The following is a 26,973-nucleotide window of genomic DNA, read 5'->3' on the forward strand; positions in this document are numbered from 1 at the left end:
GGTCTGATTTGCCTGCTCCTTGGGAAGGTCACATTCACTGTCTAAACCTCTGTCACTTCCTCTATAAAAGGAGAAAGTAATCTGTGAATGAGATGAAATTAGCAAAATGATAAAGTTTAGGAACTAGAAGTGACATTAAACATCATTGACCCTCTCTAGCCATCCTTAAAGCAAACTAAAGGGAAAGGGTTCTCAAACCTGCTGCTCATTAGGATATCCAGGGAAGATTTTTAATTTTTTAAAAAGGCCAAATCAGTTTACAGCAATTCTCAATTATAGGCGTGCACCAACTGGGCTTGGATTCATGCTTTTTTTTTTTAAAGGTCCTCATGTGATTCTAATCCACAAGCAACATTTAGCCAGGAGTTTGAGGCAGGATGATCATGATTGTAGGTTCAAGGTTAGTTTCAGCAACATATCGAGGCCTTCAGCAACTTAGCTGAGACCCTGTCTCAAAATAAAAAATAGAAGGGGCTACACATGTAGTTCAGATGTAAAGTGCCCCTGGGTTTACTTCCTAATACCAAAAATTAAAAAAATTAAAAAATAAAAATTTAAAAAGCAGCACAAATGTACACACACTCACATATACACACACATACAAACACTGAACTAGAGAAGAGGAAAACACTGTCCATTATCTGCTGAAAGAACTGCCAAAGGACAGACCAGGATATGAATTCCTATCTAACTATCCTCTGTTCTAATACAATGCTTTTTCTATAAAGTCCATGGGGAAATGACCCACTCTGCTCTCTCCAGCTGGGTGCAATTTTCCTGTCCATTAAACTACCAGAGCACTTATCACCTTTTATCTCTTATTAAAGTGATTTATTTACACCTATCCTGCAGACTCCTCCTTACGTCTGTAAACTTAAACAGAGAGATCACATCCACGTCAGGTCTATGTAGTCCTTATTGCCAGATATTCTGCCATTCTGTTCCACACAAGGAACACTTCCCCTCTTCCTACCCCCAACTTCCCCTCTTCCTACCCCCAACTTCCTTTTTCCAAGGCTTTTTCTTCCTCATTTTTTTTTCCTGGGATAATTTACTTTTTTTTCTCTCATTGCTCTAAAAATTTCAAGTCCTTTATGCCAAACATGGCTCTTTTCTTTTCTTTTCTTCTTACTCAAAGCAATTTGACCCTTTGAACAACATCCCCCTATATGAGCAGCTACAATTCCTAAAACAATTAGTGCTTCTTCAGTGTCTTGGGAATAGTTTCATTCTTCACTTATTATTCTTAGGATTATGGTGAAAGGGCTATGAATGGATAAGCTGTTTCCTCCAAGGATGTGAATGAATTCCCTTGAGTCAGGCCCAGATCTGTTTTATATTCTTTCTAATATTTGCTAGTGCTCCAATCACATTTTGCTATTCGCTGGATATTACCTACCTCCTGCCACTCTATCTCTTTCTCATCCCCCTCACTATATATATATATATATTCCTATACTATCTCTTTTTTTATTGATGTAGTTCTTTCTCACATTTCAGGGGCAAGTAAGATTTCAACCTGCTTTTTTCTAAACACTTCCTTCTTTGACCTCCGTAGCCACTGTTGTAGGCTGGCATCTCAACACAGCTGCATCAAATCTCGTGTTTCAACAGGTGACCACTTATTCACTTTCAAGAAGAAAATGTTTCTCCAGTTAGAATGTAACTTCTATATTAGAGATTTTTCTTTTGCTTCTTCTCTACCCCCATTATATTTCACTGAGTGCTGGGAAAACAGCACATGTTTATCAGGAAATGGATGTACTGCTAACAGTATTGCACAATGATTCTGTGCTGAACTTGAATCACTTTCTACCATTAACTAAGTTAGTCCTCCAATCCTAAGAGATTGTCATTATTATTGTCCTCATTTTACAGAGAAAATAATACACAGAGTCATCAACTAACTCAAGTTTACATTGCTACTAAGTGATGGAGACATTATTCAAATCTGGGCCAATACACAAAATCTCTTTGCAGTGTAATCTGTGCATATTGTGTTGTGATGAGGAACAAAGAAGATGGCCATGTACATGCCTTAGTACAAGATCTGGCACAAAAAGTCTTCCATCATGGTAGATGATATTATTACTGAAAGACAACCCTGGTTCTGCTCCTTACTATGGGATGTTGAGTTATTTGCTATTATCTTTACACCGACAGGCTCTGCACAATATAGATTTGTACCATCAGCAGTCCTTATGTGATGGTACCCCCAAAGGGGGCATTTCAAATGCACAGGACTTTTTTTTTTTAATATGTAGAAGCTATATTGCTATAATGGCAAGAGTGCCACTTAGCCTTGAGCAGGGGGAAGTAAGGATACTAAATATTGAGCCATTTTTAGGCTTTTCTTGTCTAAAATGCAAAACTCACTCTCACTATGAAATACTGGATCAAGTCATTTCAAGATTTAAAACATCACAGTATTAATACTAGACTTTTTGCTGAGATGAGATTCCCTGCCAAAGGTTTTAACCTTTATCACTTACTAAAAATTTAGCTCAGCACTACTCATCAATTACCCAGTACTTAAAACACAGGGTTATGTATTTATAATTAATATGGATCAGATATTATTTTCCATACAGTTTGGAAGACAAGTCAATTTGGAGAGCCAAACAGCTGCTCAATAATGCAAATGATGCCTATTTAAATTAGTGTATTACCATGTTTTTTTTAACGTTTTTAAAGCATTGTAGCATAGTTAAAAGGCACAGTCTATAAGCAGAAAAACCCATTTTTCAATCCAGGATCTGTCAATTATCACACATGAATATTTGGGCATATTATTTACCTTTGCGGACCCCTGTTTCTTTAATGGGGAATAGAGACAGTGAGGCCTGCTTTAAAAGATGTTGTGAGTACTAAAGTGACTCTATTTAGAAAGGCTGGCACATATTGGTGGCTCAATACATGGTATTCACATTCATTTTTATTATTCATTTCACCATGCAGAAGATATTTATTGGTTCCTCCCATTGTGCTAAAAGAGGAAATGCAATTTTGGATCTGGGCCTTGGAAGATAATTAAGTTTTGGTCTGGTGGATAAGTGGCCAACTTTATGGCCCCAGTATGCAATGGTCCTAATGTATGTTTTCATTCATTCCATAAATATTTATTGAGTTGTTGTTATATACCAAGCACTGCAATATGTCTTAAAGATAGAGTGAAGATTGTCTCCCCACTCACAGACCTGGCTCTCTGAAGGAGTCTACCCTGTTTCTCTGCAAAAGGCAGTAACCTCATGCTGTGTCTTCAAAACTTGATTTTACAACTTTCATGAATACAATGTAGAATGGCATCACCCTCGACCTATAGAAATATCTTTATTCTTAAGCCTTATTGTTTATACAAAGAGGTAACAAATCTTTCAGGTTTATGTAATCAAGGAGTTGTGCCTTCCCTAATAGTACATACACCACAGACACACACACACACACACACACACACACACACAGAGTCTCACACACATACACAGAGTCTCACTAAACACACACACACGCACCACACACACAGAGTCACAAACACACATTCTATGACCTCTATGATTTAGTGGCATGAATTATCAGTGGACATATAACTTACTCACACTGGCCTTGATTTTTCTCATTATTAAATTTGATTCATAAAGCACCTTTACCTATTACTTGAAAAAAATTGATTTAGCAGTAAAAACTGTTTAAAAAATATAGGGCTTTGCCCAGTCTCATAAACAAATTTGACCTGGGGATCCCTTTTCAAAAAAGATTTCCTCACTATATCTGACTTGATAATAACAGTTGCTGGGAAATACTTACTTAACTTTTACTCTTATCTCATAGTTTTCTCTAACTTGTATCTCATGAACCCGATTTTGAGCACATGACTTGGGAGATTTTGTTTCTCATCCAGGAAAAATAAGAAATAATTTTAATTAACTTGCAAGTCTATGGCTAGAGCAAGCTAATTTTATTTTCAACCTCAAGATGTTAGAAGACATTGCAGCAATACTAAATGTTTACAATACCCTGTTTGGGTCTGTTATTTCTTTCTACCATAAATTACCAGTGAACTCAGATTGACAACCAGCAAACATTCAATTGTATACATTTGCATTCTGCAAAGGAGTAAATTTACATTTTGAGTTTAATATAAATCCATTATATTACATGTTCTAAAGTAGACACTATAGAAAAAGATAATTAAATCATGGCTTACATATAATGGAACTTATAATCTCAAAGATAAAATAGTTATGTCAACATGCAATCATAATTCATTCCATCTACATATGTAAGTATATACTAGAAATATATCACAGAAGAAGGAATTATTATCTGGTGGGAAAATTTTTTTAAAATTTCTCAGAACTCAAGTATTTGATTTATTCCAACTGAGCAGACACTAATTAACCATATCACCAATACTTGGGGCTTAGAATGAAACAGGAGAACGTTACTAACAGCAATAACTACTGTAGGTCAGAGTTCTTAAACTGATTTTACCCAGCTAACTTGCTTTCCTGGAGCATTTAGAAGTTAGTTAATGGTTTATTGCTTAACAGTACCTATGATAACAGTTAGAGAAAAGATGAAAGACATCTAAACCAAAAAATGCCTACAAACATACTTTGAGTTCCACTTCCAAAGAACTAGCTCCAGAAAACATCCTCACTCAAAACGGTTGCCCCTAAAATGCCTGTCGAAATCATTTTCCTTTCAACTCTCACCCACAAAGCTTCCTCAATTAAATCCAGAAATATACTACTGGAAACCATAACAATGTCATGTGTGTTGATATTACTGCCCCATTACATTATATAGTGCCCCATATTTTAGCATTTTCTTTGCATCAAAATCCTGAGTCTTTGTTCATACATTCCATATCATTCTAATCCAGAGTGTTAAGGCTCAGATACAGTGAGCCAATAACTTCAGGTCACACAGCTAAAGAGTAGTGGAACCAAGGCCTGGCTTCCAATCTTAAGTTTGGTGTTTGTTTTCTTTTGAGCAAACTTTATAAGGTGATATGTCTAAATATCAAGCTGTCAAAAAATGTATTGCAAATATCTATTGTGACTTAGGGCTATTATAATTTGTGAACTAAAAGTTACCTTTATTCTCACATTATTGTCATGAAGAAGATGACATCAAAACGGTTCTCAGACAAAACCTATCAGTCTAGTAGACACGTTTAAATTTTAATAGTATTATAATTGGAAATAATAACCTTCCAAGTTATATAACTCACTTAACTGACTAGATCATGAATTCTCACTGCTAACATGCAACATATTCTTACAGTGTTACTCAAGGTTATGTGAAATTGTCCCCAATTTGTTATAAAGCCACTTCTTCCTCATCCACTCATGAAGTATATCCGGATTCAAGTGAGTGACAAAATAATGTATACACTGCAATCTGCATGATCATCAAAACTAAGTTATTGCAAACTTAGGTATCTACAGGTAAGAAACTAATTGTAATACTTAGATCAAGGCTAAGCAGGGTACCCCAATACTATCATTCAAAAGGGTTTTCTTTTATCACATACTATTTGTGTTTTCTGCCTGTTTTATGAAGTTATATATTGTAACACACCTTCAAATATTAACACAGCACTTTTGCTTTCAACCAATTTTATTTGAAATTCACTAGAAGAAAACCTAATAAGAATTATAATACTAAAATAACCAGATAACTAGCATTGTATCAGTGCTTTGTAACTTGGAAGTACTTTCATGCCATTATACTTGATCCCCAATAATCTTGTGATATGTTCAGCAATTCTGTCACAAGGAAGCTGAGATTCATAAAGGAGATGCTGGGATATGAAAGATTGTATTTACTGACAATGCGATTCATTCTAAAATTAAAGTGCCTATAAAAGAAGGAGAAAACTTTGGAACTTTCAAATCCAGAAATAATTACCTCAGTCACCAAATCTGGAATCTGGCATTAACCTGGGATTCTTAATTCTTATTGGTTTGTTCTGCATCAGTACAGTTAATTAATATACAATTTCAAATTAGTATTTGCAGGCAGGGAAATGTCAGTGGGTTTCTTCTTATCCTCCTACTAAGTGGAGGACATTAAATCATTATTATACATATTAGTTTCTAATTTGCAGGTGGAAACATTAGCACCAAAATGCATAAAAAATTACTCTGAGACTGAAGGTCAACAGTTACACATTGGATTGTTTTGTTTCCTGCTGATCATTTTACAATACATTTTACTGGTTCAAATAGTTATCTTTCTTCCCAAATGAATCATGACCTGAACCACATGCAGTAGGTAGGGAATCAGAATGTCAATTGCATTTTTTTTTTGTAACATAGGTAAAGAAGCTCAGAGACCTAAAGTAACACATCAAAGATCACCTAGTAAAGTGGACTCCATGGTGGACCTCTCAGACTGGAAAAAAGTCATAGCATGAGCTGATCAATCTGTTTCTTCTTGCTTATCTAAGCGTCTTCTCTCTCCCTTTATAATTCAACGCTTCGTGACGTTCAAGGGGACAGAGGAAAATGCATGGCTTCACCAGCAGCAAACACACTCTGTAAATAAGAGTGCAATTACTGGCTGAGAAGACTGGGACACACTAGTGCTGCATTTTATCTGCTGGATGGGCAATTCATTAAAACAGATATCTAGTGTTTTAATCACTCTGCCAAACCCACCATCTGTTTCCATCCCAGCCTCCTCCCAACCCTAAACATTCCCCTCTACCTCCTGCCACAGTCCCAACCAGGCTTTGGTATAAGAATGGACAGCTTGTGGGTAGAATGTGAGGGGCCTATGCAATAACTCATCTTTGGGGCTGACAGAACAAGCTGCTGGATGCTGTGAATATGCATAGCGGGTCTTGCTGGGCAAAATTCTGGACCTGAAAAGAGGCTGGATCCTGCTTGGTAGAAAAAATGCTTCTTCCCGCTCCTTACATCCTACTCAAAATACTTTCCAATCCTTATGGAAAGTCTGAAAAATATTTTAGACCCAACAAAGCAAGCCTCCTGATGGAAGGCATCTTGATTCCAATACTTAGGAGCTGAATCAAGATAAAAGGTTTCAATTTATTATTAATAATATGACTATGGTTTAGAAGTTTCCTACTATGATATGAGTTAGGACCATACCAAGCACTTTAAATGCACTATCTCATTTTAATTTTAAAATGATCTTTCTGGGTAGTAAGTTTTGTCTCCATTGAATAGATGAATCAAATAAATAATACTCAGGCTGCTTATTTAGGTCATTAATTCATGGTTATAGCTATTAGGGGAGAGGGACTGGATATGGACTCCTGTTTCTTTGACAAGTCCCATACCTTTAGTGATATATTACCTGCCAAACTTTATAGTGCCATAGAGATGTTAGCAAATGAGCTGCCTTCAATGACAATTTCATGCCACGTGCTCTAGTTTATAATATTTATTGCTTCTTTTTTCTCATTGCAACTGATGAAATGATGGTTTGTTATGTCTATGAATTTTCACTTCTATAAAATAACAAATATCAAAAAACTAAAGCTCAGAAAATTACTTTTGTCCAAAAAAAAATGTAGCAGATTCTCAGTAATATAGACCTCTTGGTGCCCCAGCCCAAAGCTTTCTTCAAGCAATGTTTAGCCATCAATGCCTATCCCAGAGCTTGTACACGTGGTACCCCCTTCTAATCCATGGTCAAGGCTCAGCCTTGCCTACTCCTCAATTTCCTCACCAGCAGGGGCACGATGCACACATTTATGGGCAGTAAAGTACTGGAGCCATCTCATCCTGGTTTGCATTCTGGATTCAGTGAAGTCAAACTAGTAGGTCATGCAAGTCCAAGAACATATTTGCCAAACCCAATGCCAAAAATAAACAAATATGGATCTTATTTAGAAAAAAAAAATCATTAGGAACTTCAAGACAGTGTCAATAGAACACAATCCAAATATGACACCCTTGTGAACATGAGATCTTCTGCAGTGTCATAAGTTGTTTGTCCTTTAACTTGACCCTGACTGTCCACCTGACAGTCTGTCTCCATAAAGGGGCGTATTTTCCTTTACCCTGTTTTCATAGAATCCAGATGAACTGAGAGACCCTGGGCCCTGGCTTAGAGTGTGCTGTTAACTAGCCCTGTGACTTTAAATTTGTCATTTAATTTCCAGTGCTTAGATTCCACAAAAGCTCTGCGAATGTACTAGGCGATCCCAAGTCCCTGTCTACAACTGCTCCAGTTTATAGCTCTTAGCCCTTGCAGTCTACTTCCTTCCTCTGCTGAGCTCCATTTATCCTTTTCAATTTCCCTTTCTGCCAGTGCAACTCTGCGACTAATCAGCCTCCGAAACACCTGCACCACAATCAAGCATGGTCTTCACTCTCACCAGCCTCACTGCAGTGCTGGGCAAGCCCTGCTAACACTTCAATTATGAGGTCGCTGTTACTCATCCCAATCTCCTCATTGATTCCAGTGGCCACCCTGGGCTGTGAAGGAAGCTTATTTTAAGACTGTGAGAGAGAGAAAAAAAAAATCTTTCCTGTGGAGTAGCCTGCTCAAGTTTGAAACTTAAATGTCTGCCAAAGGCCAGTTTTTGTTAAAGGCTTCATCCCAGCTTGGCCCTATTGAAAGGAAGTAGAAACGTGAAGAGGTGGTGCCTAGTGTGAGGTCTTCAGGTCATTGGGGTGCACCCTTGAAGGGGATTAGGGGGCCCTGGTCTCTTCCTCTTTCTCTTATGCTCTGGCAATGAGAATCTTTGCTCCATTACATGTTCCCACCATAGTTCACCCCCTCACCACAGTCCTAAAAGCAACAGGGCCAAACAGTCATAGACAGGAACCTCTAAATTCAGGTGCCAAAATTAACCTTTTCTCTTTATAAATTGTTTACCTCAGACATTTTAATTAGCAGCTAAAATCTGACTAACACATTTCCCAATTCTATCACATTGAGGGTAACATTAGCAAGACCTTTTCCTCATAGGTTTACATTTACTAAAAATATGTGTTTCTTGTTTTTTTTTTAATTGTTGTTGTTGCTGTTGTTTTGTTATTGTTGTTGTTGTTTGTTTGGTACAGTGATTTATGTATCATAAAGATAAGAAAAAAACATACCCAACTTGCTTGTTTATACTGCGAAATGAAATTTATTTTTCAAACCATAAACCCTACTGTATTAAAAAATATAGCAATACCAACATACCTTCTTTTCTCCCACTCTACTTTTCTTCCCCTTGAACTCTCTACTAAAGTAAATCTCTTATGCATTGATGTTATTCCCATTCTGAGTCTAGGCCAAGTCACAATCCTTTATTCTTAAGTCTAACTGGATCTTCTTCAAATCCCTCCATGCCCCTACCCTCCCACCAACCATCAACATCATCCTATCCAAGAGATTCAGTAACTTCCATCTTCTCCAAGCCTCTGGGAGCAGACCTCTTAATCTCTACATTGAACCAGATTTGGGACTTTACAAACTTTACTATATCCTCCTTCATAGACTCTTTTCTGGACTAGTTTTTGCTGATTTCCACCCATTCAAACCATTGGTAATCTTCCCCTTAACACAGTTCTCTCATAAGGTTATAACTATAATTTTAATTATTTTTTGGCAAAACATGTGTAACACCATCTTAAACATTTTAAGTGTACTGTATAGTGATATTAAACACATTTATATTGTGGTGTGGCCTGCATCACATCCTTCTCCATAATTCTTTTCACCTTATAAAACTGGAGTTTCTCCCCCAGCCTTTGGGGAATCACTATTTGAATTTTAATCACTGTTTTTTTTTTTCTGTCTGATTGATATTGACTACTCTAAGTACCTCCCACAACTGGCATTGGAGTTTTTGTCCTCTGTGTGTGTGGGGGTGTGTGTGTGTGTGTTATATGAGAGAGAGAGAGAGAGAAGGAAAGAGAGGAAGAATGGGGTAGACTGGCTTATTTCACTCAGTATAATGTGCTCAAGATCCATGTGTGCTGTATCACATTGCACAGAATCCTTCCTTTTTGAGACTGAGTGATATTCTATTGCATTTGCATACCATGCTGTTCTTATACAAGTATTCACTGACGGACATTTGAGTTGCTTCCACATTTCAGTTGTTGTGAATTATGCTGCTATAAAAGTGTGTATACAGATACATTTTTCAGACTCTTCTTGAATTTTTTTTAGGAGTAAACCCCAAAATAGAAACTCTGGATCATATGGGAGATCTATTTTCAACTTTTTGAAGAATTTCTCTACTGCTTCTCATACCAGTTATACCTTTTCATAGAAACTATGCTATTTTAAATTCCTCTCAACAGTGCACAGTCCAATGTTTGGTCTTTTATTTTTTATTGCTTTTTTTTTTTCTTTTTAGAATGGCCATCCTATTACATATACAGTAGTATCTCATGGTAGTTTTAATTTGCATTTTCCTACTTATTTGTAATATAGAGCATTTTTTCCACAAGCTTTTTGGCCAGTATAGAAAATGTCTATTTAAGTCTTTTGCCCATTTTTAATCAGATATTTATTTTGTTTGTTTGTGCCTTTATTGGAAAAAAAAAAGTCCCATGATAATACAGTTAAAACTATACAAAAAGCAATACAAGAGCTTGCTAATTACATTTTATTTTTCTGCAAGTTACATATTCTTTATTCCTCCTTTTGTCTCCAACTTGAACATTTTTCCACAATTTTTATTGGTGCACTATAGTTGTACATATTTATGGGATTTGTTGTTACATATTTGTACATGCTCACCATATAACAATCTGATTTGGCCAGTATCAGTCCCCAGAGCTTCCCTCCTCCCACCTCATCTCCCACCCTGGTCCTGTCTGTCTACTGATCTCCCTCTGATTTTCATAAGACCTGTCCTCACCTTTCTTTTCATTTTTTATTTCTAGCTTCCCCATATGAGAGAAAACATATGACCCTTGACTTTCTGAGTTTGACTTATTTCACTTAACATAATGGTCTCTGCTTCCATCTATTTTCCTGCAAATGACATAATTTCATTCTCCTTTATGCTTGAATAAAAATACATTTATACCACATTATCTTTATCCATTGGTCCATGGATGGGCACCTAAGTTTGTTCCATGGTTTGGCTATTGTGAATTGTGCTGCTATAAAAGTGGGTGTACTTTCATCGCTATAGTGTGATCATTTTAATTCTTCAGGGTAAATACCTAGGGGTGGTATAGCTGGGTCATAAGGTGGTTCCACATCTTGTCTTTTGAGGAGCCTCCATATTGAATTCCAGTGTGGTTGTGCTAATTTACAAGCCTACCAACATTGTAAGTGTTCCCTTTCCTTCACATCACATCCTCTCCAGCATTTATTAGTATTTGTATTCTTGATGGCTTCCATTCTGACTGGTGTGAGATGAAATTTGAGTGTAGTTTTGATTTGTAGATTGTTTTTAATGTCTGTTTTTTGAATTTCAGGAATTCTTTATATGTTCTAAATATTAATCTCTTAGCACATTTGATTTACAAATATTTTCTCCTGAATCACTGGGATGCCTTTATACACTATCAATATTGTCTTTGGGCGCATATTTTAAAATTTTTTCGTAAAGCCAAATTTCTCTATTTTTTTTCTTTTGTAACCTGTACCTTTTGTGTTATATTCAAAAAGACATTGCCAAAGTCAATGTTGTCAAACTCTTTTCTCTATCACTACTTCTGAGAATTTAATTATTTTCAGTTGCATATTTAGGTTTTCATCCAATTTGGGTTAATATTTGTATATGATGTTAAATAAGAGTCAATTTTATTTTTTTAATGTGGATATCCAGTTTCCCAAACACCACTTGTTGAGGAGACTGAAGTCTTGGCAACCTTGTCAAAAACTATTTGACCATGTATATGAGAGTTTAATTCTGGACTATCTATTCTGTTCCATTGGTCTGTATTATTGCATTTGTTATACCATACTGGTTTGATCACTGTGGTTTAGTATTAAGTTTTGAAATCGGGAAGTATGATTCTGCCTTGTCCTTAAGATATTGTTTTGGCTACTTGGGGGGTCACTTATTTATCCATTTTTATATTGAGTTTTTCTATTTCAGAAAAAAAAAGTCATTGGATTTTGAAAAGGATTGAATTGAATCTGTAGATTTCTTGGGTGTATTGATATTTTAACTATGTTAAGTTTTCCAGTCCATGAAAATGGGATGTATATCCATTTATTGATTTCCTTATTCTTTTTATTTTTTTATTTCATTGTTCTATTTATTTATTTATGTAGGTATCAGGGATTGAACTCAGGGGCACTTAACCACTGAGACACATCCCTATCCCTATTTTATATTTTATTTAGAGCCAGGGTCTCACTGAGTTGCTTAGCACCTCACTTTTGCTGAGGCTGGCTTTGAATTTGTGATCCTCCTATCTCAGCTTCCAGAGCCACTGGGATTACAGACTTGTGTCACCTCACCCAGTAATTTCCTTATTCTTACTCACCAATATTTTGTAGTTTTTGAAAGTGTAAGACTTTAGCCTCCTTGGTTAAGGTGAGTCCTGATTTTATTCCTTTGATACTATTATAACTGAAATTGTTTTCATTATTTGCTTTTCATAATGTTATTTGTTAATGTATATAGTCAGTACTGATTGGGGCCTTGATTTTGTATCCCGATACTTTTCAGAATTAATTAATATTTCTAAAATTGTTTGTGGAGCCTTTAAGGTTTTCTATAAATAAAATCCTACTATCTGTGGACAGAAAAAAATTCCTCCATTTCTTTTTCAATTTGAATATCTTTTATTTACTTTTATTTACCCAGATGTTTTGACTAGAATTTATAAAACTATGTTGAATAGAAATGGGTATGTGTGTTTTGTTCCTGATCCTAGAAGAAAAGCTTTTTCTAAGAAAACCAACAGAGTATTTCATGTGTGTTTTTTATTATATTGAGGTAGTTATCTCATATTCTTAGTTTTTTGAGTATTTTTTCATAAAAAGATGTTAAATTTTGTTATTTTTCTGCATCAATCCAGATTATCATGTGGGGCTTTCTCCCTCATTTTTTAAAATATGTTGAATTACATTGATAATATTTAATATGACAAATCATCTTTTCATTTTCGGAGGAAATTCCACCTGGTTGGGGTATATACTCTTTTTAATATTCTGCCAATTTCAACTTGCAAATATTTTGTTGAGATTTTTGCAGCAATATTTATAGGGGATTTTATATTATTGCATGTTTTTCTTGTAGTCTCTTTGGCTTTGGTATCAATGTAATTCTAACTTTATACAATGAGTTAGAAATTTTCTTTCTTCTTTGGTTTTTATCATTTGTTTGTTTGGAAAATTTTGAAAAAAATGTTGGGATTACTTTTTCTTTAACTGTTTGGTAGATTTGCCAATGATGTAATCTGCTTTGTGGTTTTTTCTTTGTTCAGAAATCTTAATTACTTATTCAAATTCATTAATGGTTATATGACTATTCAGATTCTATTTCTTTGTCAAGTAGTCTTGGTATGCTTTATGTACTTAGAAATTTACCACTTCATTTAGGTTATACAATTTTTTGGCACATCATTGTTCATCATATTCTTATCATTATTTTTACATTCTTAGGCTCACTATTAATGTCTTAATTTTCTTTCTACTTTTAGTAACTTGAGTTTCCTCTCTCTTGTTCTTAGACCTAATACATAAAATTTCATCAATCTTGTTGGTCTTTTCAATGGACAAAATTTGGTTTCATTGATTTTTCCCATTGTTTTACTATTCTTTATTTTGCTTTTGTCCATTCTAATATTAATTATCTCCTTGTTTCTGCTAGCCTTGGCTTTAGATTTTTCTTCTTTTTCTAGATCTTTAATTTGCGTGTTCAGATATTTCTTTTTTTTAATAAGCATTTTTTTAGAGAGAGAGAGAGAGAGAATTTCAATATTTATTTTTCAGTTTTCAGCGGACATAACATCTTTGTTTGTATGTGGTACTGAGGATCGAACCCGGGCCGCACGCATGCCAGGCAAGCGCGCTACCACTTGAGCCACATCCCCAGCGCCAAGATATTTCTTTTTTTTAATGTAAATTTTTCCAGCTATAAATTCCCTCCTTAACACTTTTTGTTGTATATCATAAATTTTGGTATATTGTGTTTTTATTTTTCTAAATATTTTCTAAGTTTCCTTGCAATTTCTTCTTCAACTTGTAGTTTGAAAGTGTGCTGCTTAATTTTCACAATTTTGTGAATGTCTCAGTTTATTTCTATTATTGATTTCTAATTCCATTCTGTTGTGATTAGAGATTATACTTTATGTGATATCTATTTTTATATCTACTGATACTCAGTCTGTGTCCTAGCCAATGGTCTATCCTAGAAAATGTCCTATATGCCCTTGAGAGAAACATACATGCTGGATATGTACCATTCGGGATGTATTGTTCTGAATATGTCTGTTAGATCTAGCTGGTTTGGCGTATTGGCTAAGCCCTCTATTTTCTTACTTATCTTCTTTTTCTTCTATCCATTATTAAGAGGAAGATACTAAAATCTTCAACTACTATTTTGGAATCTTCTAGTTCTTCATTTCTGTTGTTTTTCATTTTATACATTTTGATAATGTCAAATATTGTATGTCATTTCCTTTCAACTTATGGATTTCCTCAAGTATTCTTATGGGGCAGGTCTAACAGTAATATACTCCTTACTTTTGTTTATGAGAATGTCTTATCCTTTACTTTTGAAGGAGAGTTTTTCTGGACCCAGGATTCTTTATTGGCATTTCTTTTATTGTTCTGTAAGCAGCTTAAATATACCTGCCTACTATCTTTTTGTACTCGGAAGTTTCTAATTAGAAATATGCTTTTAACCATGTTGGAGATTACTTGTATGTAACAAGGCCCTTCTTTCTTGCTGTCTTCAAGACTCTTTCTTTGCCTTCACCTTTCAAAGGATTGGTTATACCATGACACATTGTGGAATTCTTTCATTTTACTGTTCATTTTAGAATTCATTGAGCTTCTTGTATATTTATATTTGTGTCTTATTAAAATTTGAGACGTTTTCTGGCATGTTATCTTCAAATGGATTCTCTTTCCCTTCCTCCCTTTCTTGTCTTTCTGAGAATCCCATAATGTGTATATCAACATATTATGGAACACAATCAAATTCTAAGGTTCTATTCACTTTTCTTAATGTTTTTCACTGTCTTTCTCAGAATCAATAAGTTCTGCTGTCCTATCTTTAAGTTCACTTACTCATTCTCGTTTGTCTTAATTTTCCCTAGAATCCCTCTAGCAATTTTTTTTTTTAATTTTCAAGTGTTGCATTTTTCACTTTCAGGATTTCATTTTGACTTCTTCTTAGGGTTTCCTATCTCTTTGTTGATATTTCTATTTTATTAATATGTCATTCTCTGGACTTTCTCCATATCTTGCTTTACTTGTTTGTGCTTAACAAAATCTATTGTCAGAACTTTCTCAGCGACAATATCAATTGGCTGGTTACATTTTTCTTTTCCCTTAGAATGAATGATACTAATACTATGATAAGGCTGATAATTCAATTCTCTCATTTCCCCAGAGTTTCATGTTTTGCTATTGGTTTTATTTATTTATTTTTATCATTGTAGGTTTTTGCTATATAAAAAATCAGTCTGATGTGTAAACTTAGATTCTTTTTGGGTCTTTTTTGAACCTGTAAATAAAGTGACTGGGCATGCGCAGTTGCTTTCTGATTTCCCCATATTAGCTATTGTTTTTTTTATATTCTAGAATTTTATGTGTGGCTCCCAAAAAGGGTAAGGCAGAACATTGGAGGAGATGAAGAGCTCTGTTCCTGTCATTCTATAACCCATGGAAGTCTGGGACTTCAACAGGACTGGGAGGGATTTGTAACCATGAAAGTATGTACAACAAGCATGGTTTGTCTACAACTATATGATCAGAAGCAGCAGTCAGTTATCAGAGCACATATTTCTGATATTTGAAAGTCAGGATTCTTTTTTCCAACCATGACTCACTCCAGTTTTGTACAAGTTGTTCCATGAACACATTGGTAATTGTGCTACTTGCTGAAATAAAAGGAAATTAAACACAATTAATCATCTACGCCTTCTCCTAGATATTGCAAGCTTTCGATAGTTTTCAGAGTTCCCAAATTATTGCATTAAATTAATTATTCCTATGCAATTGTTGGATAGTTAGGAAGACAGATTTTTTGGTTTTTCTTATTTGTCCACCTTCCCATAATTCTCCTCCAATACTTACCACTTCTTTAATTTGATTAAAAATGTGTATGCACCTGCCTCATCTCCCTGACTAGCATTTAACAAACTTGAGAACTAATGGGCTGAAGAGGTTCTTGATTTACAGTAGGGTAACAGTGTTTGTTGAGTGAATAACTGAACAACCATCAGATTGACAAGTTAAAACATGAACAGCTGGATTCCAGTCTTGTCTCGGCTGACCTCTCTTCTCCGGTCCTTGTTCATGTTTCTGCGCTTCTGAGTCCATCAAGAGTGAAGTAAAGAGTCTGTTTCTTTGAGATCATTCATCTGTCCTGCTAATTTGTGTTAAGTGGTCATTTATCAGAGCCAAGCTTTTAAGTCCATTAAAAGTCTTACAGCTTGTTTCAAAACTGAGAACACTATAAAAGACAACATCAATCCTGGGTCTCTGCCCTGCACTCAGAGCCAGTTTCGGCTTTCAGCGTAGGTCTCCCAGGGGGCCTCCAGGACCTGCAGGATGACCCCACAGAGTGACAGCAGGCCATGGAGTGACATTTCTTCTGCGATGTGAAATAGGCCACCCTGAACTCCAGGATCTCGTGGAGATACCAGATGGAGAAGAAATCAACTGCTATTATCCTCAAATACTCTCATTTCTCAAGCTTTGTAATACGCTTTTAAAAACACTTCTGAAAAACAAGGAATTTGACAGGCCAGACGCAGCTCACTAACCTGGAAAATTTGTTTTAAAAATACAGATCCCCCTCAACCCATCTGTAGAGAATTTTTATGGTGAGACTCAAAGTTGTATATTTTTAAAAGCTCATTATGTGATTCTGATTTACAGTCAAGGTATAGAATCTCTGGCAACCTATTACATAGTGCAAGGCAATTATACATCATTTATACTTTCACTTGGTACTCGCAGAAATAGCAGAGAGTGTTGTGTCCATTTTAGGAATGCGAACACCATGGCTCTCGTTAATAGAGTGTTTCACTTAGAGGAAGCCTTAACTCTGGTCAAAATTGAAGAAGCAAACTTAGGTCTTCCCACTCCTGACCAGGGCCTATCGATGCTCACTTTGGAGGCCTGGGAACTATAGGCACTAACATAATAGCATTAACTAGTTTGTCAAATTGCACTTCAGAGGATGAAAAAAAAAAACAGCACAAGCATTTTAATCAGAAAGGAGTCACAGAAGCAAGATACATCAATATTATGGGAAATCACTTTTTTTTTTTTTAGAGAGAGAGAGAGAATTTTTATAATTTTTATAAACAACATCTTTGTTTGTATGTGGTGCTGAGGATCAGACCCCGGCTGTACACATGCCAGGCGAGCATGCTACCTACAGCTTGAGCCACATCCCCAGCCCGGAAAATCACTTTAAATAGCCTTGAGATAAGTGGACCAAAGAGAATAAAACTCACTTAATCTCAATAGATTATTCCTCTATTTCTTTTTTTCTTCATTTCCATCTCACATTTTCATCTTTATTTCTTTTCAGCCAGTGACTTAGAATCCTGAGCCATGACTAGTACAGAATGTGTCAGATGATGGTCTTGGAGGGATGGAAAGGAAGAGGTGAGCCTAAGGGTATACACCTGCTCCAGGGATGCTGGTTCTGAACAACCACTGCTGTGGAGAAAGTGCCACACGCCCTCCATCTAAGGACCAGCTCCCTCTCTGGAGAAAGAGGTATGAATCTACATGATCAGAATGCAGGGCTTTTACAGGGCCATATTTTACTAGTGAATGGTCTTGTTCTGTCTCAAAGTTAATCCCTTTGTATAACAAAGGTGCTTGTCTTCTGATAACACCTACCTTAATAAGGACATTCTAGATACATTGCCCCTCTTCTATAAGTTCTGAATGTGCATTTCCACGTATACATTTGACTGGAGTCACTGGCATACCTGAAAATACTGGCTTAAATATTTTTTTGCACTCCATTCATGATCAACATGGTAATTCTAACCCAAGAAATAAATCAAGAAAAATATTAGAATTATATATTTATTGAAATTACATATGTGGAGAAGATTTGGTAAAAAAATATTCAAGAGTTTGGTTTTGGTTGTGCTAATTTTGAGATATCCAATTGATATCCAAAAACAGAAAGAAGAATCCTTTGGATCTAATAGAGAGGAAAAAAGAGATTTCTTGAGAAATATTATTTTGGAATTAGACATAACATTTGGAAGTTGACAGCATATAGAAAGTATTTAAATCTATGAGACTATGAAATACAATCATCTATATAGTTCAATAAAAAAAAAGAAAAAGCCCTGAGAAACTGCAATATTTACTGATTAGGACAAAAACTATGATCCAACTGAGAAGGCTTTTAAAAAAAAGACTTGTGAGAAAAATAGAAAACCAAGAGAATACAATTCTCCAGAATCCAAAACAGACATAAAAATATATTAAGAGGAAAAGGTTATCAATTACACCACTAGTAAAATGATGACTGAGAATTCCTATTGCATTTGGCAAAGTGAACATCTTCTGTGAACATGACAGGAGTAATCCCAGTGAGTTTTGGTAAGTTAAACTTGAATAGAACAGTAGACTGAAGATAGAAGGTAAGGAAAGGGAATATGGTCAATTCTTTTGAGGAAGATTTTTTTTTTTTTTTTTGGCAGGAGGGATTGGAAAAGAAAGAGCAGTCATTGGGTAGGATATGATAATAGGGAAGTTATTGCCTTCTGTCCTTGTTCTTATTAGAAGAAAATCACGCATAGCATGCCTGTATGTTTACAGGAATGGCCAGGTAGAAAGGAAAGGAATGACAATGAGGAAGTGAGATTCTCAAATGTGTAGATGAGAAGAAGTGTTTGTTCTTAAGGTGAGCACCTAGACAGATCATTCTATAACAACTGAAAACAAAATTGCATGGATAGACACAAGTATGTTGGTAGCTTTGAGGAAGAAATTTGTTTTTCTTACATTCCTTTGCATTACTTGAACTAAAATTCATGATCATACCCCAGGCATCATATAAGTAACCCCATTAAATGATTGTGGAAGTGATCTTCTAATATCACCCAGAAAGCTAGAAATGTTTAGGACCTAAATAAAACTCAGTACTCTAATGACTATATGGTGTATAATTTTTCATACATTCATAAAATTAATGAACCACCTTGGCTAAAAACCCTTCTAGACTCGGGAAATAACTAGTGAATAATCTGATTCCCCATTTCCGAATATGTTTTAATCTAGAAGGTGAGTCAGGTACAAATGACATAATTACTAATTGAATTGATGAAGTTCTACAGAATAAGATCCATTTGTAATAAGAACAAAATATGAGGCTTGAAGTATGGTGGCTTGGGAAAGTAAGCAACTAGTAATCTAAGGTACTAAGGATGAGTAAGTCTTGCACATATGGATTAAAGTGTAGAGAGTGTGGGGAGAACATTATATGGAGCAGGAACACTATATACCAGCACTGTGAAATGTTATCAAAGATGGCAGGAGTGATGACAACCTGGAATGGAATATCAGTTGGAGGAACAGACTTGGATCCTATGACAGCTCCATGGTTAAGAGTTCAGATGTTACGAGAGATGTTGAAAGGAAACCAAGGGGGATTTTCAATATAGATCCACTTGAGCACATCTGTATTACCCAAGAATGGCTCTGGCTTCTATGTAAAGAAGAAACTGAAGGGGACATATACATACGTAGGGAAACTATTTGGAATATTATTGCAATTGGACAAGAATGGAAATGATGGTAGCATGGATAGAGCTGGTACAAAGGGATATGGAGAGAAGTAGATGGATTTGATAGATAATAAAGAATTTAGAGTGATGCAGTGTGGTAGCAGATAATTGGTAAGAAAGATACTTGTGAGGATGACTTCCAGGGGTTGAGTTTCAATAAGTGGGTCAATGATGATATTCTTCAAAGAACAGAAGATTTTGGAGTTTCTTCAGTAATAACTTTAATAATGGATGAGGTAAACAATGTCAGTGAAATTTTTTAGATGCCGTTGTCAAATATAATTCCTCAAATGCCATCCAAGCACTATGCTCTGTTCTGTGAACACAGATAAAAATTATACTTATGCCCCATCTTCAAAATCGAATGGGCTAGTAGTTCATATACATCTGCTTTGGTAACAGCACCTTCCTCATTGTGAATCTACTCCTAGGTTTAAAAGTAAAGAAAGAAAATATTTCAAGATGATATCCTTTAAGGAGGCAACAGTCACTCTTCAAAAGCATCAGAATGTGGTGTGAAATATGCTAATAACATTTATGCAAATGAAGGTTCACTGTATTAACCACAAGATCAAAGGATAACTGCAAGTAATTCAGTAATGGGTTGTAATTACCCTTCCATCTATAGCATGGGGGATGAGGGTGGCTCCTGAATCTAACACTTAGTTAATACATCAATATTTCATGCTGCCTCCTCTTTAACATTATGCTGCACGTACCAGAAAAGCTGCCTCAAAATGAATCAAGATTTAGATATCAAAATATTTGAATAATAAATAAGGGGGACAGAGTAAACAATGGGGACTAGAGTAATTTTTCATTTTCTTCCTCTTCCTTCCCTATTCATCCCTTTCCTCCTACTTTCCCTTCCTTTCCTGAAATTAGTCTTTTATGACAGAGAAGTCTTAAAACACTAGAAAATATGGTTAAAATTCCAGGTTTGCCAAAAATTGGGTGTTTGACTTTTAATAAAGTAACTGACCTTCTTTCTCAATCAACTCTTCCTTTTTTATTGTATATAGAAATGTATTTGCAATGACCTCTTTGAAAAATGTCAGAAATAACTCCCTTTTTATTTTAAGATTTTTTAATTTTTTAGTTTTTATTTTGAAATAATTTTAAACTTAAAGAAGGAATGTAAATATAATAACAAAACTTCTTCTCCACTAAATAATTTGAAGATAAGTTGTAAATATATTCACATGCTGTTCTACAGACAAGGATATTACTGAATGCTTCACATGCTGTTCTACAGACAAAGATATTACTCTATACCATACATTATGGCCATCAAAATAAAGAAACTAATGCTGATGCCATCTACTCTCTAGTAACTAATCAAACAAAAAATTCAGTTCCTACCAGTTGTTCCAGTGATTTATTTGTAGTAATATTATCCAGTCTATGATCATGGGTGAAGTGTTTGGTCTCTATGTTCCTTTAGTCTCCTTTAATTTGGAAGAGTTCATCAGTCTTTCCTTGACTTCTTCCCTGACCTTGAGGCTTTTGAAGATGAAAGCAAATTGCTTTATAGAATGTACCTCAGTTAGCATTTGTCTGACATCTCTTCACAATTAGATTCAAGTTATGCATTTTTACAGGCAGACATATGATAGAAATGATTTTGTGTTCTTTTTATTGCACATCCTATTGGGGTGGCACTCATTTCAGTTTGAGCTATTACTGGTGATATTCTGATGAAGGTGATATCTGTCATGCATCCCTTTTTGCAGAGCTATTCTTTTTTTTCTTTTGAAATGAATAAGGATTTGGGGGAAGATATTTTAAGATACATAAACATCCCATTCATCTTTAGACTTCCATCCACTCATTTTACTGTCTGCTGATTTTTTAAATCTGATTTTTTTTTAATTCTGATGATTTAAAATGGTGGGTTTTTGTTTGAAATTTATTATTTGGTATGTTGTAATGCAACTTTTTCTCTTCTTCCCACTTATTTATTCACTAAGTTAGAGCAGCATGAACTTGTAGATTTTTATTTTATTCAGTATTATAATATATTATGGATATTTGTATGAACTTCCTTTGATTGGATGGGTGGGATCTTCCTAATGGTGAATTTTCTTTGCTTTCATGCCTACCTCATTACTATTTACACAGGTTGTTCTGGGTTCATCTTGTACTCATACAGTCCTGGCTTTGGAATCAGCCAAGTTTTCAGAGTCATGGTTCCTTTTTGTGGAAGATGGTACTTTGATACCCAGAGCTAGATACCAGATGTACTCACTCTACTGGATGGTGTGATGTACACTGACCAGACCCAAGCTATCAGGGTGTTGCAGAGAGAGTCCTTATCCACTATCAAATCATTGCAGGTACTATCTCAACTGAAAGGCTGTTTTTTTTCAAGGCCCTGTTCCCTGTCAGAGGTACCCCACAAAGAATAATGGAATATTAAAGGCCAGGTCTCTTTGTTTCACATTTATATCCCAGTTCCATATCTTTCTGTGGAACCAGCTGAATGGGTATGCAAACCAGCTTAACTTCTCTCCTTGCCAAATTATTATTATTATTATTATTATTATTATTATTATTTCTTTCAAAAATGTGGTTTCCCAAAGGAGCTCCAAAACATGTCTTGTTTGATGTTGCTTTCTGGGTAACATAGTCCCAAGAAATCTATAGTATTTCTGTGCCTAGACCTGCTCACTGGGCACAGTTAGCAAATATACATGTGCATTTACCTGTCTCTATATTTACTTATATATTGAATATCATGAGTGTGGTTAAAAATAATACTCTCTAAAAAAAATTACATCCCTGGAACCTATAAACTGGTTAAGTTTCATGGCACAGGGGGATTAAGCTGGATTTTAGATTGCTATTCAGCTGATCTTAAAATAAGGAGGCTAACTTATATTATCTGAATGGGCCAAATGAAATAACAGGTATCCTCAATCATAGAAAAAATGAGTCAGAAGGAAATGTGACTACCAAAACAGGTCCGGATAATATAATGTAGGGATCTCACTTGCAGATGTTGGCTTTGAAGACTGTGGAAAACGACGACACACAGAAGAAAATGGATGGCTTATGGACACTGGAAAAGGACAAAGGCAGGGATTTTCCCCCAGAGCAAAGAGAAATTTAGTGCTATCAATATTTTTTTTGTTGCCTGCAAACACGTATGTGAGATTTCTGATTGACAAAAGTGTCAGACAGTAAATTTGATTTAAGTCATTAAGATTGTGAAAATTTGGGGCTGGGGCTGGGGCTCAGTGGAAGAGCACTTGCCTAGCATGTGTGAGGCACTGGGTTTGTTCCTCAGTACCACATATAAATAGATAAATAAAATAAAGGTATTCTGTCCATCTACAACTAAAAATATTTTGTAAAAAGACTGTGAAAGTTTGTCACAGTAGCAAGAGATGACAAAATTATAAATTTATACTGATTTCACGAAATACAGACCAACACCACAGAATTTGTTATAAGCGTCCCATTGTACACATGTGCAACTTGCTTTTCACCTTTGACCAACTTTCCCCTCAGTATGTTCAATATTTTTACTTATTTAATCAGTTGCAAACCCCCTGAGCCACTGTTTGTGTATCCATCTTCCTTACTTGGTTCCAACTAATTATTCTTAGACTGAATTGTTAAGAAAGGAAAAAAAATAACAAAGGAAGGAAGGAAGAAGAAAGGAGGGAGGAAAGGAAAGAAGAGGAGAGAAGGGAAGGAAGGAAATAAAGCAAGAAAGACAGAGAAATCAAGACAACATAAGAACAGCCAAATATGGATTCTTTGCAACTCAAAGTCCATGCATCGAGTCTATGGATAGACTCTGAGAAGTCACTGTATTACATCTTTCCTCAGCACCAGCTTTCTGAACAGCAAAGTGCTTACGTTTGCCTCTGCAGGGTATGCATTCACAGAAAGGAAAAGAAAAACAACTTCTAAATCACCTTCTCAAAAGAAATACTTGACTCCAGTAAGTTAAAAAGCACTAGGTTTATAAATTTTTGTGTGGAAGACAGAGTCATGGCCTAAATGGTTTCCTTCAAAGTGACCTACACTCCTCCTAGTAGACTATATCTTCCAAACACTCACTGCATAACCACTTCTATTGGGAGATGTTAAAACATTATCTCAGTTTCATCTGAAATTCAAAGGATCAGGAAAAATGTTGCCTAGGATTCAAATATTTAAAGGACAGGAGGTAGACCATTTAGAGAATGCTAAAGAACAGTGAGCCCAGTTTTGACAGGTGGTGATACCAACTTCAGTTTGTAGAAATTGATCGATTAAAGACCCTAAAAAATTATTTTATAGAAGATAGCATTGAGTGTTTGTGTGTGTATGCTTGTGTGTGTGTGTGTGTGTGTGTGTGTATCTCCCGCCTCCAGTCATGGCTCAGGGAAGAAAAGAGATTTCCTGAAATTCCCCATGAGAGAACAAGATAGATTTCAGTACTGGGTGCCAGCTAAATGGCTCTGGCACCAAAGACTACTTTCACTCTTCTCCTTCCCTGAGCTGTCAAGATGAGAGGAGATGGAATGGAGAGGAAGAATCAGTTGACCACTGCCCTTGACCATGACAGGCATCTAGGCAGAAGGAGAAGTTCTAAACTAGCTAAGATGGAAGCTTTAGGACCATTGCCCTGGGCTGGAGATTTTAATCACAGAAGTTAGATTATTTTTGAAACTGAAAATGGCTAAGGATCTGTTTACTTTCTAAATTAAATATAAAGAAAAAATATGGCACCTGCTTCAAATTCCACACAAGAATTAGGGAGAAATTTGTTCATGCACTGTGAAACGTTATAAAGGAAAAAGAAAAACAACTTCTAATTTTTTTTTCTTGGATCAGTTTCTGCCAAACATGCATCCTTTGTTTCCAAATGATATTAAAACAGTAGGAGATATTGAATAACACATACCTGTGCATAGCTTGGTAGAAAAACTCCTGGAAAGTTCTTTTCTTTTTCATCTTGAGCATGGGTGGCATGCTAGTTTAACTCTAAATCCTACCTCCAGCTGTAACATGCTAGATTCCTAAAAGCTGTTACACAAGAGTCCTTAAATGCTCTGCAGGATACTTTAGAGAGAGTTTGAGAAAGGTGTTGATTCTAGAACTTTGAGGGCTAATTATACATGCATTAGCCTTTAGATATTTTAATGAACTTCTTTTATTTTTTCTCAACTAAAAACCACTTAAATACTTTTAAAGTTCCCAGATTGATTTTTTATCCTTACTCAAAAGTACTTTTACTCTAATGGTCATGGCCATTCCTCCTCAAATGTATTTCTTCCCTCCATCTGTCTCTCTAAACACTCTACAACCAACATTCCTTTTATTCCATGAAAATACAAAGACTATCAGGAAGGAGAATAAATGCATAAGATTTATGGAAGACTTCAGAAATCATAAACCTTTTCGAGGAACAGCTTTAGTAATTTCTCTACCTTAAATTTCATTGTCTTAAATATTCCCTAAGATATGAAATGGTAAATGTTTATGGAGAGTCTATTTTAAGCAAGGTCCTGAGTTGGAGACTCTTAGACTACACCTTCAACTTAACTCATTATCTTTGTCATCACTACTATCATATAAAGCAGATTTTTTATTGTAAGACAAGGTCTCTCTGAAGTGTTGTGAATAGCCTCAAACTTGCAATCTTTCTACCTCAGTCTCCCAAGACCTGGAATTACTGTGTGTGGTATTGTTCCTGGCACAGTCTGACAACTGTTAATGCAAATAAAACCCAGTCTTGGGTTCACAGAACAGGACTGCTCATTGTCTGAAGTTGCTTATGTTGTAGGTTTGTCAGATGTGTGTGTCTGTGTGCACATATGACACATTATATTCTAAATAATGTTTGCATATGCAAATTCTCCTTCATCCATCACTTGTAAAGTCAAATCTACTTCCTAATATCCTTATCTCTGTTCCTTCCCCCATATTGCAAATGGTACAATGTGAGTGTGTGTGTGTGTGTGTGTGTAAAAGTACAATAGCTAAGATTCCTAACTTGTACGACTGATTTACCTGAGATTGGTCTTATCTCTATCAATTTATCAGCTTTATCATTTATCTTTTGTTATGATTTGGATGTGAGGTACCCCCCAAAAGTTCATATGTGAGACAATGCAAGAAGGTTCAGAGGAGAAGTGATTGGATTTTGAGAGTCTTAAACCAATCAGTGAATTAATCCCCCAATAGGGATTAACTGAGTGGTAAGTGAAGTGGTAGGTTGTGGCTGAAGGATGTGGAAACTAGGAGCATGGTTTTGGGGTATATATTTGTATCTGGCAAGTACAGACTTCTCTCTGCTTTCTGATCATATTGTGAGCTGCTTCCCTCTGCCACACTCTTCTCCCATGATGTTCTGCCTCACCTTGAGTCCTGAGAAATGGAGTCTGCTGTATAGGGATTGAGGCTTCTGAAAGCCCTCAAATAAACCTTTCCTCCTCTACAATTGTTGTGTTCAGGCTCTTTTAGTCACAGCACTGAAGAAAACTGACTAAAACAGAAATTGGTACCAAGAAATGAAGTTGTTGCTGTGACTAACCTGAACATGTGGTTCGGAATTTTTTGGAGCTTTTTTAAACTGGCAGGAGAAGTTTTGAGATGTTTAGCAATACAAGCTGGAAATGCTTTTCTGTGATAAGTGGAGTTGAATGACCGATTCTGGTGGGAGCTCAGAAGACCAGAATGCCAATAGGACCATGGACAACAAAGACAGGACCCAAGATAGTTTAGATGGAAAGGAGGACACTGTTGGTAATTGGAATAGAAGCCATTTATGTTATGTTCTGGCTGAGAAGTTGTCTGAATTTTGCCCGTGTCCTAAGATTTTCTGTGAGGCTGATTTTAAAAGTGATGAACTTCTTAATCTGCTGGAAGAAATTTCTAGGCAGTGTAGCATTCAGGCGGCGGTATGGATATTGCCGGCAGGTTTTTAGCTAACTTTATTGTAATAATCAGGAGCAGAAAGAAGAGCATAAAGATTTGGAAAATATGGACTTGAAGGGCCACGTAACACTAGGGCTAAGGAGTTGCAGTTGCTAAAGATATTTCCTATCACTAAGGAAATACTAAAAGACTTTGTGGGGAGACAATA

The sequence above is a fragment of the Marmota marmota genome, unplaced genomic scaffold (assembly GCF_001458135.2).
Source record: "Marmota marmota marmota unplaced genomic scaffold, marMar, whole genome shotgun sequence".
In the NCBI taxonomy this organism is placed as follows: domain Eukaryota; kingdom Metazoa; phylum Chordata; class Mammalia; order Rodentia; family Sciuridae; genus Marmota; species Marmota marmota.